At 38.1% G+C, this 16,827-nt stretch overlaps 1 long non-coding RNA gene across 2 annotated transcripts in view; it reads right to left on the reverse strand.

The window, feature by feature from the left end:
* The window catches only part of LOC115417873 (uncharacterized), a 173,411-nt gene extending 160,837 nt beyond the window's left edge, over positions 1-12,574 (reverse strand). The window contains exon 1 of one of the 2 annotated variants that reach the window (XR_003935214.1): positions 11,926-12,574. This is a non-coding gene — a long non-coding RNA (uncharacterized LOC115417873). The remainder of the gene's footprint in view (positions 1-11,925) is intronic. The other variant, XR_003935213.1, reaches the window with a different exon arrangement.
* Between the last annotated feature and the right edge of the window lie 4,253 nt (positions 12,575-16,827).

Genomic DNA, 16,827 nt, shown 5'->3' on the forward strand with positions numbered 1-16,827 from the left:
AAATGGACTTGGAGTAGATCGCATGATGACGATCTCCATGACAACTGAGTGAACCTCATCTGCAGAGGTAGATGGTGAGGTTAAAGGTCCAGAAAAGCTTGTAAGTGGTGTTTAGACTTCATATTTATTCCTTTTTCAGTGAGTATACCTGAATTTATGTCCATTAAATGACGTCCCCTGGAAATATCACGTACATATTCTATATTAGGGGCGTAACGGTACAGAAAAATTTTGGTTCGGCACAGGGGTCTTTGGTTTGATACATTTTCGATAAGTTTTTGGTACAGTGAAGGAGACCAGTGAAGGGGGGGGGGGGGTGTGTGTGCTCTGTAACAACCAAAAACTGAAAGTGAAACTTAAGGCTCCCACAGAGTTATGCACACTGTCCACGGACGTTTGAGGTTTCATAGTTGAGCGTACCAATTTCCTACATTTCTCATGACAGTTTCCAACATTTACATCACAGGTGTCAAACATGCGGCTTGGGGGCCAAATCCGGCCCACCAAAGGGTTCAGTCCGGCCCCTGGGATGAATTTGTGTAATGCAAAAATCACACTGAAGATATTACCAACCAAGGATGTTAAAAGCATTTTAGGTCAAATCAATGTAAAAATGATCAGACCAGTAAAATACTACCATAATAAGCAATAAATAATGAAAACTGTAAATTTGTCTCTTTGTTTTAGTGTAAAAAAATGTAAAATTACACAAATGTTTAGTAAGTAAGTAAGTAAATTTATTTATAGAGCACTTTTCACAGACAGAGTCACAAAGTGCTTTGTCAAATCAAATCAAAATCAAATCAAATTTACAGAAACCCAACAGAATCCTCCAGGAGCAAACACTTGTGATTGGTGACAGTGGCGAGGAAAAACTTCCCTTTAACAGCAGAAACCTCGAGCAGACCCAGACTCCTGAAGGATGGCCATCTGCCTTGACCAGTTGGGGTTAAAGAGAGAGAGTAGAGAAGGAGAAAAGAGAGAGCGACAGAGACATAGAGAGACTGGGGGAGAGGGTAAGAGGGGGGAGGTAGGGGGAGTCACATGAGGTACATGTAACACTGTAAAGTAGCAACTTTACATTGCGAAAAATGAATAAAACAGTACAAGTAAAATACAATTAGAATACCCGTGAAACACAGTAAAGTACCATAAAAAACAGTTTAAAATAGGATGAATACATATTTACATTTACAGACTAGCCTTTTATTTTAAAAAAATGTGAATAACCTGAAATCTCTTAAGAGAAGTATGTGGAATTTTAATAATATTCTGTCTGTTATTTGTTTTGTGTATTTGTAGATCCACTGTGATCTCTGAGTTGTGATGCATATGGATAAATATTAAACTAAGGTGTAATATTGTTAACATTGCATTTATTTTCCTTAATGTTCAGGTTGTTCATATTTGTTCGTGTTATGTTTGAGTACAATTCGTAGATGTAAACATTTTCATCACGGAATTTTACTTTTTTCACTCAAAAGTTATTATCCTATAATTTATATTATTTTATAGTCCGGCCTACTTTATATCATATTAGGCTGTATGTGGCCCCTCAACTAAAATGAGTTTGACACCCCTGATTTACATCATCCTACATTGTGTGACACTGCGTATGCGTATGTGGAGCCTGCGCAGTCATAAAAATTGAGCTTTGTGTGGACATGCCAGGCGGATGTCTGCGGAGTCAAGTACGTCCGACTGTGTGGGTGCCTTTAACATGCATCGAACACCTGACCAGGCTTCTGTGCCTCTGTTATACTCACTGTTGTCATGTTTACACCCCCAACCCCCTTATCGGTGCCCCAGCTTCAGAATAAAGTGTTTGGGTTTTTTTGCAGCGGTGCTGAGAATTCAGCAGCAGTGCAAGGCTCGTATGGAAACCTAAGGCAAGTGTTTGTGTTCCTCACATACAGGGGTTGGACAAAATAATGGAAACACCTAACATTGTGGCATCATAGAAGGTGTTTCCATTATTTTGTCCAACCCCTGTAGGTTACATGTATTCGTTTGGTACACCTTCATATAGTATCGAAAGGAACCAAATGGAAATGGTTCAGTATAAACAAGTGCACCGTTACACCCCTAGTCTATATATTTTTAGATATAATCATTCATTTGTGGGATGTTTAACTCATAAAGACCCAAACATCCATAATCGTCCAGAACTATGTACTGATCTAAAATGTTTAATACCTTTTGATCCATTAATCCTATCAATACATGTAAATAATTGGTTGAAAATACAGTTTTTCATCTTTCATGGTCATCAGATATGACCCATTTGGACATTCAGAGGCCCCGTAGTTACCGTGGAAACACTGCCATCTTCTACAACACAGGTGTCAAACATGTGGCCCGGGGGCCAAATCCGGCCTGCCAAAGGGTCCAATCTGGCCCCTGGGATGAATTTGTGAAATGCAGAAATTACACTGAAGATATTAACAATCGAGGATGTTAGAATCATTTTAGGTCAATTCAATCTCAAGTGGCTCAGACCAGTAAAATACTATCAGAATAACCTATAAATAATGAAAACTACATTTTTTTTTCTCTTTGTTGTAGTGTAAAAAAAAAAGGAAAATTACACAAAAATGTTTACATTTACAAACTAGCCTTTTGCAAAAAAAATGTGAACCTGAAATTTCTTAAGAGAAGTATGTGGAATTGTACCAGTATTCTGCCTCTTACTAAATGTTTTGTGTATTTGTAGATCCACTGGGATCTGTAAGTTGTGATGCATATGTATAAATGATAAACTGAGGTGTAATATTGTTAAAATTGGACTGATTTTTCTTAAGAATTTTCAGGTTCATATTTGTTCATGTATTGTTCAAGTACGAGGGCTGTTCAATAAGTTCATGGCCTCACCCAGAAATACTGGTTGTTATAATACAGGATGTTACATTCTTTCGTGATGGGATAGTGATGCTTGAACATCGATGGACCAAGTGCATTGCTGTAAATGGAAATTATGTTGAAAAATAAAATATAAATTATCAGTCTGTGTTGTTCTGTTCTGGGTGAGGCCATGAACTTATTGAACGGCCCTCGTATGGTTCATGGATATAAACATTTTCATTACGTAATTTGACTTTTTTCACTCAAAAACAGAGAATAAAACTTTGGAATTGACATTATTTATAAGTTCTTATCCTATCTATATTATTTTACTGGTTCGGCCCACTTTATATCATATTAGGCTGAATGTGGCCCCTGAACTAAAATGAGTTTGACACCCCTGTTCTACAACATTGATTCAACGGTAAAACCCATGGAGTTTAACACATGACAGTGGATCGAGACACTTGGTTTTGTTCAGTTAATTAAATATTTTACAGAAAAAGTCACTTAATCTATCATTTTCTCTGTTTCTGACATAATAACCTTTGAACTCACTTTGAGATTTCGTGAACTTTTACATGATCAATAAATTAAATGTAGAAAAATCCAAATTTTTTACTGAAGAAATGCTAATTAAGAGGATAATATTACAATAAACAGTGACAAATCACTTATGACAGGGCAAATATAGAGAAAAATTCATTTGCGAACTGCCACAAAAATCGCATCTGGTCTTTATGGGTTAGGCTAATATAGAAATCCACAACACTACAGAGGATATCTAAGACTAACATCTATGATATGATAATAAAATTGAAGACAAGTAACAGTTCATTAATGCTGTGCAAACCTTCACGGCTGTAATAACATATCAGGATTACAACGTTGATCTCTAAATTAGTTTTTAGCATAAGTTGAGCTTTATTAGAGTTTATTAGAATAAACAGTGCAGTGCAGATAAAGCAGCCTGTGTGTTGCCTAACTTCTCAGAGGAGCTGTGCTTGTTGTGAAGCCTCCTCGTCAGTAAACTAACGCTGCGCTGATTAAAGTGGATTAAGGGCTTGTTGCATTTGATCAAAGTCCAGCTGATATCAGAATCGCTGCTCGGCTAAGCTCTCAAAGCCAAATCCATTATAATACTCCTATACCACCCACAACAAAGAGGCACCACATGCAAGTAAATAAATGTAGGTAGAAAATATTATACAAGGACCCCTCCCATTTGAGCAAAATAATACCACCAAATACAACTGCTATAATTGGTGGGAGAATTAGGCTGATAAAAGATGGGAGCTGGACAGTAAATCCATTCAGCTCATCTGTTTACTACTGAAGCTTTAGAAGAAAAGTGTTGTTTGTCCTTGATAGTGTGTCACATAGATTATTGTCACAAAGCGTTATGGATTTGCAAAATTATTTCACTTTATTTATTTTTTTTTATTGATCTCCTAAATGCAAAAAGAAGTACAAGGGTTTAAATTTCCGACTGTAAACACAACTCTAATTACAAGACGCAAGTTTCTGGGCTTCCACATTAGTATTTTAGAGTTGAGTAGCAAGCAGGGTTTGTTTTTTCTTTTTGGTTTCAGCTTTTTTGATGGGTTAGTTCCAAATTCACTGCCAAAGATGAGACAGTGATTGGTCAAACCCATGTCAGGTTTTGTGGGGGTTAACCCATAAAAACCCAAATGCCCACCGGTGACCAAAAGCATCTAAATATTTAATAATTATTTTTCCACTAATCTTATCAATACATGTAAATAATTGGTGTAAAATATAGTTTGTCATCTTTTCATGGTCATCAGATATGAGCCATTTGGACGTTCAGAGGCTCCACAGTGAACATGGAAACACCGTCATCTTCTACAACATTGATTCACCAGTAAAACCAATGGAGTTGGGTCAATGACAGTGGATGGAGATGCTTGGTTTATGTTCAGTCATTGATATTTTTGCAGAAAAAGTCATTTTTCTTCAGTTTTCTCTGTTTTGATATAATAACCTATGAATTTACTCTGAGTCTCCATCTAAATGAAATATAGGAAAATACATGATTTATACTGAAAAATGCAAAATACAGAGAATAATATCCAAATAAATGGAGATAAATCACTTATGAAAGGTTAAATACAGAGAAAAATTCATTCGAGAACTGCCACAATGGGTTCAAGGATGGTTCATGTCATGTGTATGATATAGACACATAGAAAAAAGTTGACAGACCAACATACAGTTTGGGCACCCCTATTAAGACTCACTCTTAAGTCATCAAACTCTGACACGTATTGTTCCATTCTCCAAAACCTCATGCTCCCTTCTGCACATGCTCTGTTCCATCAAGGTCAAAACTGGATATTTCCGGCAAAATAATGAAACACACCCAGGGCATGACATGTTAAAAACTGTCCAGAATTTAGTTTTGTTGTTTTTTTGTTTTTTTTTCAGTAATTTGCATTTGTTTGGGTCTGTCTGATGCAGCCACGCCTTTTGAAAAATAGTTTACCACAAATATTTCAAAATTTTAAGGGTGTCTGAAAAATTTTTTACACTATTGTACACTCTAAAAGTATAAGGTTTTATGAAGCCCAAACATCACTGTGAGTGCAGTGGTTAGCACTTCTGCAGCACAATTAGGAAGTTCCAGGTTTGACTTTCAGACGAACCGGAGACTTTCTGTGTTGAGTTTATGATGTAGAACTACTGAATGTTTGATCTATGTATCTTTAATGATCGTGCATTTTGAGCCACAGAAGCCTGAAGGCCAGTGGGAATAAAACTAAGAAGAATTGTTGCCTTATATGTATTCCAGACTCCAAATTGCACCCAGTAGGAGTTCATTTTTAACCAAACTCACCTCAACCTAAGGAGATAAGTTGTCTGTTACTAGGCACAAACCATGATGTGTTGGGTTTAACATGTATCATACTTAAATACTGATGTTCTCTCTGTTTGGAGGGCTCATCTCCTATAATATTTATGTTGTAAGAATATATTCACCTGTTTTGTTTTGTTTTGTTTTTTTTTGCACCACATGCCCTTCTTTCAGTTTTTCCTGCCATCAGGTGCATATAGGTTAATTCTCCTGTCAGTGCCCCTGACCACAGTACTGATGAAGATCTGGAGTTGGTCCCCAGGTGCCTTCAATGTCAGCTCACTGCTCCCATTGTGTACGATGTGTGGATACTAGGGCTGCACAATTTTGGCCAAAAATAAAATCTACATTTTTTCCTCTGAAAACCATATTTTCCATTTGGGCTGGTGGTGGCATTTTAGCCAGCATGTTGTTTTCATGTGCAACCCGCAATGCAATGTACTGCTCCCACTCTGATGTGTGATGATGTTTGAGATGCTGAAATAAGTGGGTTGTGCTGCTGTCTTTGACTGATACCGCCTTCAGGCAAAGTTTGTAGCAAGGAATGGTTTGGTCTTCATTGGAAACTTTGAAGCTTTACCAATTCCACACAACCAACTTGCTCTTGCTATTTTTTTGCCATGAACTTTTTCCTCTCCTAAGCCAACTGGTGTGTGGAGACCTCTCCCTCAGGTAGGAGGAGGAGCCTATTGCCGCGTTTCCACTACGTGGAACCAGCTCGACTCGGCTCGGCTCGACTTGGTATTCCTGGAGACCGTTTCCATTACAAGATACTACTGACTTTATAGTACCTGGTCGTCATAGCGATGTGGCACGTTACTTCCGTGTCGTCTGTTCAGAGAGTCGCTGATAAACTCTCTCGTTGTGTGTTGTCTCGTCTGAATTTTTACGTCGGCCACCAAAGACTGATACTCCTCGACTGACCATGGTGTAGTTTTGGGCTGTTATCATGTGGATTAATGTACCGCTATATTTACTGTCTACTTCCACATCTGTTTTTTGTAAAACGGCGGGTCACAGAGACAACCCTCTGACCAATCAGTGGTCTGCAGTGTTTACATGTCACATTTTAGTATCTGGTCCCCAGTCCTGGAACCTCGGCGGAGGTGATACCAAAAAAGTAGTACCGGGTACCAGATTCCAGGTCCTTTTTCGTAATGGAAACGCAAAAAAGGCCAAGCCGAGCCAATACCACATAGTGAAAACGGGGCATATGGTAGCCCAGAGGCACTCGGCCCAGAATCACAAGAAAAATGAAATATGATTTGACGATTACACTTTTTTAAACATTGTCCTAATTAAACAATCCGATTTTGATTTAAAATCGATTAATTGCGCACCCTTAGTGCTAGTGCTAATGCTAGGTACTGTGTGTGTGTGTGTGTGTGTGTGTGTGTGTGTGTTAGTAAAATGCAGAGACTGAATTTCCATAAGGGGATAATAAAATGAGTTTACCCCTAACCTAAGACAAATTAAACAAATCGATGTGAAGAGCATCAAACTGAACTCTGCACTACGTAAGAACAGATAGTATAGGATTATTAAGATAGCTTTAAGAACACTTTACCTTTACATCAAGCAAAAATGACACTATCACAGATGCATTAATGTGTTGTGAACACTTGAAGAACAAACTATTAGTGTGGACATAGGAGTGTGTTACATAAAGTGAGGCATTGTCAGTTGGATTTTATTTGAACAAACGGTTCTGTTCAGTTACATAGCGCACCTTACTTTGAGATTCATTCAGTTAAAATGTGAAAAGGACCTAAAAGCTGGCACTGTTTTGGTGAAACTGTATTATCAACTGTCAGTACTTAATTTTTCATTGGCATATTTATTTGGCAATGGCCTCTGTCTCAGTAGTTGTTCACAAAAGCATATATGAACACATAAAAGTAGTCTATCCTACCAATTAACCACCAAAAATGAAACTCACTTTAACGTGGCCATGAACTAAACAGGTATCAACAGTCACAGTTGAGTTAAATAAGTTAAATGTATGTAACACTCATTAATTCTTTAATTGTTTGGGGAAATCAAATTTTGATGAGGCTCAAAAAAATACATATTTATTTTACAAAAGTATGTTTAGATATTATTTGGAATTTGTGGCTGACCAGGAGATGAATTCAGTTTTCTGAACAATATCACGTTCTTCATGAAAAAGTCCATTGAAATGAGGCTTAAATTCTTTCTAAGACTGATTTATTGTGAACACAGATTTAAAATTTTCAATAAATAAAAGTTAGTGCGCCTGCTGTCAACTACTGAGAAGGACAGAAAATGAGTATCAGAAAAAACTGAAATCCGATGGTATGACTTTTACGGTACGAGTTTTATTTAGACTGTAACCTATGAGTTCACCTCTTCAAAGACTTTAATTTCATCAGTACATTGAAATGATTCAGATAAAACAAAGTTTCTCAGCTTTTCAGCAGCATCAGATGTCCTTTTTTGCTTTTTAGATGTTCAGACACTTCGTCATCTGCAACATTCACCAGTGAAACCCATTTAGTTTGACCAATGACAGTGATTGTAGATACTTCATTGTATGTTCAGTTAATTATATATTTTGCTTTAAGTCACTTTTTCTTCAGTTTTCTTTGTTTTGATTAAATGATCTTTGAATTTACTCTGAGCTTTTATGAACATCTACATGATCAGTGAATTAAATATAAGAAAAGATCAGATTTTCACCAAAAAAAAAAAAAAAAGCAAATGTACAGGGTAATACTATAATAAATGGTGATAAATTGATTAGAAAAGGGGAAATGTAGATTAAAATTTCATTTGGAAGTTGCCACTAAAATAGTTCTAGGTCTGTCAGGGTTAATGTACTACATCCAACTTCAATGTCAATATTTCTCCTTCAGCATTAACCCTAGCAACAGTGTGCAGCAGGAAGAGTAAAAATCTAAAGTGTAATGTCTTAATGTACAATAAAAGAGATGCAGCCCTTTCAAAGAAATGCAGACACACTCTTCTATCCCATCCACATGTTTTCCTCTCCATCTCTTAGGAAGCGGAAAAGTTTTCTGTCAGCCTCTTAAGTGTCTGGCCTTCAGCTATATTACCCTCTTTTCCTCCGCCCTCCACCTATCCCTCCATCACATCTTAATGTGTTTGATAAAACATCAGGCGTAGAGGGAAGGGCACAAGGCAGATGAAGTGCTTTTTTTTTTGGCCAAAACAGGCATCAGCTAAAGGATGAGGATAAAGGGTTGAGTCTGCTCTGTCTGTCAATCCGAGTCTGTCTGTCCACTTGCTGCATTAAGAAGCCGTCCGGCCTCTATTCAAAACCAGCCACTCTCGTCGGACTGCTGCATCTCAGGGCTTTTGTCCCCCCTCTATCCCCCCCCCGTCCCACCAACCCCTGCCATCCACCCCCCCACTCCTCTCAGCCTGCTGTTGAATGTCTGTAATGGCCCAGACGGGAAGGGGGGGAAAAAAGTAAGGAAATGGAGGAATGGAGCGAGAAAAAGGAGAACAAGCAGGAGGAACCGGAGGGTGAAGGAGGGAAGGGACAAAAGGAGGAGAGAGGAAAGTAAGGGAGTGAGCGGTGGCCGAGGAGAAAGGGGAGACACGGGAGCGAGATGTGTGTGTGTGTGGGGGGGGAGGCTGAGTCTTTAGGAGGAAGCCAGGCGGCACTAAGCGTCTCTGTTGCTGCCCAGTCAGGCCTGCTTTTCCCCTGGCCATGAAAACCTTTCCCACCATCACCACCACCTCCCGCCCCTGTCCACTTCATCCTCTCATCCTCACACACTACAATCTTTCATTTGGATTTGCTACATCTGTAAGGACTCTTTATTGGATAACTTATTGAACCCCACGGCTGTCGTTCTTTATTTAGAACATAATTATACCGTCATTACTTGACATAGCTGCATATTGTCTTGGAGTTTAGCTCCTCACAAAAGGCCAGGGTTAGATATATAAGTGGGGCAAAACACTTTCGGGAATACTTACGCATGAACCTTCAAGTACTTTTGAAAGAATGTATTTTGTTGGTTTCAGCAAGGTTACATAGTTAAATACATAGTGTCTCATTCAGATAATGTAAATTATTCATTTGGTTTTAAAATAAAGATTAATACCTGAGTTTGTTTGATAAATAAAAGAAAGAGTTAAGAAGTGGAAATTTTTGTGAACAGCCTAAATTTCATGCATTCTTATATAAAAAGTGGTATTTACCTTTACATTTAACCATGTGCTATTCAAGTGAAGACTCAATCAACTATTTGTCCTCTGTTTGTATTAAATTTTATTTGTTATTAACCTGGTTCTTCCTGGAAAAGAAAAAAAAAAAATCCTAAAATATCTTCCATCGTCCTCTTTTCATCTTAAGATCACCTAGATTTAGAACAAATGTCCTTCACTGATTTGCAGCAAAAAATACAAATACAGAAAGTTTGTCCTCAAGTGTAATTAAATTTATAAAACCTTTAAGATTTAATGGATGGAAATATATAAAAAAAAAAAAAATTCCTCTAGTATGAAGTAACTTCAGATATGAGGAGTAGAGTGAAAAATGGAGCCATCCTATTTGTTACAATTGGAGCTCAGGATAAATGCAGTCTTCATTTTAAGAAACACTGTCATTAGTGTGAGACAGAGGCTACCAATCATCTCCACTGTGGACTAATTTGTTTACAAAAAATACACAAAGGTAACAATATTAATTTGACTGGTGACCATCGATGTCTAAAATAATACTTCAAAAACACAAATGGACAAAGTCAATGTTTGGCTGTCATCCTTCTCAGCTTTTTTCTGTCTGGTCCTCACAAGGGCTGGAATACAAAGCGCATATATATATATATATACACACACACACACACACACACACACACACACACACACACACACACACACACACACACACACACAGCCAGTGGCCTCAGGACTAATTGCTAGATTGGAGCAGATTTTCTAGTTCAGTTCAGGGATGTAATTGTGAGGAGAGCAGGGAGAAATGACAGGGCTTCAAGCTGAGAGGACAAATCACCAGGGGCCTCCGATTAGACTGCACTGATGTTCCCATGTCTGAGTGTGTGTGTGTTTTTGTGCGTATGTGTGTGCGTGCTGGGGGTGAGGGGTTAAGCCAACCATCTTTCAATTCCAGGTTTCCGTTGCACTGACCTCAAACTGCCACACACACCATGCTGACCCTCATAGGATGCCACGCGAGCTGCAGAGAACAGCGACAGAACTGCTTTGAAAATGTTGATCTCCGAGTAAGAAAACAAGAGTTATGAAAGATGTGTAAATTGTAGTGTTTTTGCAGAGACATATGAACAGGATTTGGTCTTGCACTGTTGTTAGTGTAGTACTGGGATACTTTACTTAAAGGCTCTGCATCTAAAACGAAGCAAAAGTATGTTTTCTCAGCAAAATGTACTTAAAGTATGAAATGTCAGTGCGTTAATATGCATGTTGCATTTACTGCTGCACATTCATCTACTTTGTATCTGCACAGTGAGAACTATGCATGTCTAAAAAGGAGACTTTTAATGTGCCCGGAAACATAAAAAGACAGATTTTTTTAGCTTAAGGAGGAAAAAAAATGACTTGGAGATGTGGTTTTCAGATAAATGCACTGGAATATTAAAACAAACAGGGTATTTTCCTTTGATATGGAAGTGTAAAAATGCAAAAAATGGAAGTAGGTAAAGCGCAGGTATCTCAAATTTAGATTCAACCACTGCTCACTAGAATACCACAGAAATTAAACACAACTGCTAATTTAACAGGAAAACTCTGCTATGGTCTGAAAAGTAGCAAATGTCGAGAAACACGGGATGAAATATCAGTACTGAGTCCATCCTTCCATCCTTCTTCCACTCTCCCTGAATCTGCAGGAGCCTCATCACAAACAGCAGGACAGGAAGGAGACACGCTGAGAAAGACGAGAGACACTGCATCACACACAGATACACTGAAACCCCGTTCTAAGCAGCGCCACGGGCACTTTGATAGTAGATAATCTGCATGGAAAAAACACCAGCACTGCAAGGAGGCCTCCAAGCAAACTCCTCTTGGCCTCCAATGCTCCACATCTGCACCCACACCTGGACTATTCACACACTTTTCTTCAAAAAAAAAAAAAAAAAAAAAGAGCCAGTCATGATGTTCTATTTAAATTGAAGTCAGAATTGCGGTCAGAGTCAAGAGTCGGGTAATTATTTAGTCTGTTTCAGTCGGCTTACCTTGCTGTGATGTCATGGTTGTCATTATGACAAGGCCTGTAGTCCTGTCGTCTGATTGGACACCGGCTGCCATCCAAACCAGTATTACATCCATGGCAGGGAAAGCAAAACACTCTCTCTACTCCTAAACTTGGACTGTTTTTGCTGGGTTTTTTGTTAGTTTTAGCCTCTTTTGTGGCTGACTTTTTCCCAAAGTTATCCTCATCTTTATCACCTTCTTCAGCCTGAAACTTATTTTTTTCACTCATCTGACATCACCTCCTAATTTCCTGTCTTCCTGCCTCACCTGGCCCCCACCTCCTCCCCCTTCCACTGTCTTTTTGCATCCTTCCTCTAAGCCTACCATTTTTCCGGCCTCTCCTCAAGCCTCCACCTCTCTTACCTTCCTCCCACCATCCCATCTTTACCCCCCCCCCCTTCCCAAATTTTCCCCACTTTCTTGCCTAGTCTCTCCCATGTCCTGTCGCCCTTTAAAGCCCCGGGCTCGGAGCTCGTACCCCGGCCCCGGTTCGCCTCCCTCTCCCTGCCTCTTCCTCTCCTCCAGCCTGCCTTCCCCTCTAACTGTGTCTCCCTCAGCCCCAGCCTTCTGCTCAGTGTTCAAGGGGAGAGCCAGCTAGGAATGCTGTGGCTCTAGACGTTTTGTCCAAGCCCTAGGTCTCTTTCACTGAGGCAAGATTAGTTCATACAAAAACTCAACAATACACCACTGAAAGCCATTGTTGATATTCAACATTTTTCACATAGCGGAGCAGAATAGACAATGCGGCAGCCGGGAAAGCCCGAAGCGGACTAGCAGGGTTGATGGCTGATGGTATCTCAGCTGAGCGAGGGCCTTAATCCCTTTTATACACACACACTCACACAAGTACACACACTCAACAGCCTGGAGACAGCAAAATCAATACTGCTCCCTCTCTCTGCGACTGTGTGTAGATCAGTAGGTGGGTGAATGTGATAGGGAGGAAGAAAAAAAAAAAACAAAAAACAGAATAGCAGTGTTTGTACCTCAGTGGGTGGGTGGGTGGGTGGGTGTGTAGTGCTGGACTGTTTTGCCACACATGCAGGTCTTTGTGTATGAAATACTTCTTAAGACTCTGCATTACAAGATTGATTAAAGCGACGTGACAAAGCCTTTACTTCAAACAAATAAGAAGCAAGAAATCAGGCGGTGATGATTTCGGTTTGTAAGAAATTTCCAGAAAGAAAGTTACCGTTTTGTATGTAGACGCTCTATCATGACACTAATAGTTGATATCATACTGCAATATTCTTTTCAGCCGTGCTGTTTGGGCTTGATTTGGTTTTCCAGAATATTTATTTCTCAAAAAAAACAAACAAAAAAGAAGTGAAATAATATTAACCTTACTTTATGCATCAGAAACACTGCGCTGCTTAATAACAGTTATATCATAAATATGAAAGATAAAATGTACGTATCCAATAAATAAAAATGACTAAAGCCTAAAAGTTACTGGATTTACTTGCAATCTATCATATTTTCATTTTATGATTGATAATCCATGTGATGTTTTTATTCCTTTCTATATTTGCTGCTGTATTTTTTTATTCTATGAAGCAATTGGAAACTAAGAATAATAAATGAGTTTATGTTTTTTTACACTAAAATTCCACAAAGCATGAACATGTACTCTGCAGTTTAACATTTGCACTACAAAAACCTTAAAAAACATCTTATATTAACTAACATATTATATATAATCAGTATCTGGATCTTCAGCACATGAACAATGGAAAGTGCATGTCCAGTCACACAAATTCTAAAATGTCTATAGGTTTGAAGCTGAACTTCAGAACTAACCTTAACAGCTGATAAATCTGAGACATCTATAATGTAATTATCATAAAGATTTATTTTCCTCCATAGCGGTAGGATACCCAGTAATCTTCTGAAAACGAGACCTGAAAACAACTTCAGAAAAATCGACCTTGCCGCACTGTATGTGTTGTGGAATGTAAATTACATTCCAGGAAGATAAACAGCCAAGGAAGTAATAAAATGAGAAATAAATTAACAGGAGAGAGACAGAGAGAGAAAAATTATATTAAATCAACTGCTACAACACTGTGACTCTCGACCTGGAATGAGTGTTTGCACCACCCTTTATGATTACAGCTGGTTAATGTAATAAAAGCCATGTCATGTAAAACTCATAAATCATGTCACGGCGACGGAAACATTTCATAAAACATGATTCAGAGTGTCATGTAACACTGAGAGCGACGGTGTCAGAGTGAGACATGTTAATTGTGCGCTAATGATATGTAATGAATGTCATCAGCCCCGAGGCTTCAGCTAACGAGCTAAATGAACTGGCACTAATGGGCCTGTTAGCTTATCTTAGCGCTAACATTAGCTAGCATAATAAAAGGGTTTGTCCTTTTCTGACAGTGGCCAACGGCATGAAAAGTTTGCTGAGATGTCATATTCTAAACGGACGCTTCTTTAAAAACACTTAACAAAAACAACCAGATGACAAAAAAGAAAGAGGATTTTTTTCTTTCTTTTTTTTTTTTTTTTCTTTCTTTATTTTTTAAACAAAGTAAGCTTATCACAAACCACCACCAACAAAAAAAGATTCTTGGTGCTTTATTTAGTTATTTTCTTTTTCATCTGCTTTATTAGTGTACATATATAGTGTGTATTTACTTCCATAGCCTGTAGATTTGTACATATGCAAATCTTGTATGTTTTCTGCTTTATTAGTGTTTTCTATTTATATTAATTATTCACACTTTCTTTTTTTTTTTTTTTGCTTTTTTGCTGGTGTTTTTTCAAGACTGTTTTTATATGTATGTAACTAAGCTATTGTGACTGACTAATTTAACTTGTGGATCAATAAAGTTTGTCTAAGTCTTTAAGTCTTAAGTTATTGTTCCCTCCACCTGGACTCTCAATCCAGATCCGGATCCAGCTGCCAGGCTTTCCCAGGACCCCCAAGTCCGCTAGGTAGCAGAGGAGAAGAAGAAGAAGAAGAGGACGAGGAGGGAGGGGACAGGGGGTCTCCTCTTTCTCTATCTTTTTTTCTTCCAATTGACCAATTGACAGCTGATTGATGGCTATCTCCTCAGCCTGACAAAGAGTGGCATTAGCATAACTAAAGCAACGTACAGTAGAGAGGGGCAAACAGTAAATTACATGTTACCCCCACTCCTCTCCCTCTCCCTCTCTAACTCTCCTCTCTTTACCCCTCTCTCCTCCACTCACTCAAGTCAGCCGAACGCCACGGCAGGCAAACAAAACAAAACAAAGTATGCTTTTTGTCCCTCCTGTGAGCCCTTAAACAGTACAGCTTGACAGCTTCTTTAGAAGGAAACATACAAAAGGCCTGACAGAGAGAGAGAGAGAGAGAGAGAGAGAGAGAGAGAGAGAGAGAGAGAGAGAGAGAGAGAGAGAGAGAGAGAGAGAGACAGAGTGAGGTGGGAAACAGAGACACAACCATCTGAATAAAATGCTGACCTTGGGGAGGGCGTGTCTTTTAGGAAAGACAGTTGTCACGATGTCTACATGAACATTAATGTACAACACAATTCCAGATGTGACACGGGGATTAACCCTTTCATGCATAGTGGTCACTACAGTGGACAGCTGTTCAACGGTGTTCTCTTGTATATTCATGGATTTTGTTGTTTTAGTTCGATATCAGCCAACACAGTGGATGCTTATGCATAATCCCCAACACTGCAATTCATACCATTACTGTAACTTTGCTGTTCTAGATAAACCTGATCTGCAGTAACATGCTTGAGTATAAAAAAACCCCACTATAAATGCTGTAATTAACTGTTTTGTTTTGTTTTTTAACCCTTTCATGCATATGTCACTACAGTGGACAGTTCTTCTCCAGCTGTTCTCTTGTATATTAATGGGTTTTGATGTTTTAGTTCCATATCAGCCAACACAGTGAACACTTACGCACCATCCCATACACTGGCATTCAGACTATTACTGTAACTTTACTGTTCTTGATAAACCTGATCTGCAGTAACATGTTTAAGTGTAAATCAAGTGTTATTTGTTTGACAAGAAGGTTTTTTTTTTGCATATTATCTCCATGAAGTGAGTAATTACTAGCATTAGAATATGTTAAAATGTGAGAAGACATCAGATTAGCAGCATTAAAAATGTTTTTATTTCATTGTTGTCATATCACTTTCTGATATTGGGTTTTAAACACGTTTCTTTACTTCAAAAATTAAATGCATGGATATTTTTGTAATGCCATAGAAAAAAAAAAAAAAACTCAATCAAGACTCAATTTATTCAAGGAGGAATAAAACACTGAAGAAAAAAATCTTAACTGAGATTCTCACAATTCATGCATGAAAGGGTTAAACACAAGGTTTTTGAGGTTTTTTTTGCATAGTATCTCTATTATCTTTAAAAAAAAAAAAAAAAAAAAAAATTCATAGTTTTCACACAGTATATCAGTAAATACAGGTTTCTTTGCCTCTAAAATTAAACACATGGTGTCCAGCTAAATGGACATTTTTGTAACTCCATGAAAAAAAGGTTCATAAAAAAATCAATCACATTATTATTATTTTTTATGTCTAAAGAGGAATAAATACATTCAGGAAAAAAATCTTGATAAAGGTTCTCATAATTCATGCATGAAAGGGTTAAAGCTGTATTTTTTTGCCACTCGAGACAAAAGCATCCACTGATCTAAAAACATGCAATAACTTTTTTTTGCTTGATTGATTGTTTATTACGAATATTAACATTTAAAACCAATACCACAAGAAAAATCAATATAAAAAGAAAAGAAAACATTACAAAGTTTAACTTATAAATTCCCGCCCCCTTACCCTATCTTTTTACTGACTATAAATTCCCATGTCAGCCCTCATAAGTAAGCTTAACAAATTTTATACATACCA

This window comes from Sphaeramia orbicularis, chromosome 4 (genome assembly GCF_902148855.1).
Source record: "Sphaeramia orbicularis chromosome 4, fSphaOr1.1, whole genome shotgun sequence".
NCBI classification, from domain to species: Eukaryota; Metazoa; Chordata; class Actinopteri; order Kurtiformes; family Apogonidae; genus Sphaeramia; species Sphaeramia orbicularis.